The following is a 1,078-nucleotide window of genomic DNA, read 5'->3' as shown; positions in this document are numbered from 1 at the left end:
ACACACCCTGGAGCCCTCCCATGGTCCCTCCCTGGCTGGCTTCCCTCCCTCATCCCTCCCCGGCCCCAATCATACACTGGTGGGGTTCCTCAGCCTGGCCTGCACCCTCTCACAATCTTGGACCCCTTGGGGGATGTCAGAGAGCCACTTTCAGCACTATCCTACAGGCCAGGCCAAGGGACCCCAGAGAGCCACTTTCAGCACTATCCTACAGGCCAGGCCAAGGGACCCCAGAACTTGTGCACTGGGCCTCTAGTAATTAATATGCTAAGGTTTCTATTAGATAAAATATACAACATGCAACAATGTGTGTGCAATGTAAGCAGAGGGAAAGAAATTTTAAGAAAAAATAAAAAAACAAATGTGAAAGATTAAAAAAACTGCAATAGAAATGAAGAATGCCTTTAATGGACCTACTATTAGACTGGACATAGCTGAGAATAGAATTTCTGAGCTTGAGAATATATCAATAGAAATCTTCAAAACTTAAAAGCAAAGAGAAAATCCCTCCCCCCCAAAAAAAAAAATACAACAGAATATTCAAGGACTGTGGAAAAGCTACAAAGATCTAACATATGTATAAAGAAAATACCATCCTGACAGCTGTGAGATGGTACCTCATTGTCGTTTTGATTTGCATCTCTCTGATGATTAGTGACTTGGAGCATGTTTTCATATGCCTCTTGGCCTTCCTTCTGTCTTCTTTTGAAAAGTATCTATGTAGGTCTGTTGCCCATTTTTTGACTGGGTTGTTTATCTTTCTTTTGTTAAGTTGTATGAGTTCCCTGTAAATGTTGGAGATTAAGCCCATATCAGTGATAACATTAGAAAATATGTTCTCCCATGTAGTGGGCTTAATTGTTGTTTTGTTGATGGTTTCTTTTGCTGTGAAAAAGCTTTTTATTTTGATGTAGTCCCATTTGTTTATTTTCTCTTTAGTTTCCATTGCCCTAAGAGCAGTATCAGTGAAGAAATTGCTTTAGCATATGTCTGAGATTTTGCTGCCTGTGGATTCCTCTAGTATTTTTATGGTTTTCTGTCTTATGTTTAAGTCCTCTATCCCTTTGGAGTTTATTTT

Source organism: Eptesicus fuscus, chromosome 2 (assembly GCF_027574615.1).
Source record: "Eptesicus fuscus isolate TK198812 chromosome 2, DD_ASM_mEF_20220401, whole genome shotgun sequence".
Taxonomy (NCBI): Eukaryota; Metazoa; Chordata; class Mammalia; order Chiroptera; family Vespertilionidae; genus Eptesicus; species Eptesicus fuscus.
This window is presented reverse-complemented; position numbering follows the sequence as displayed.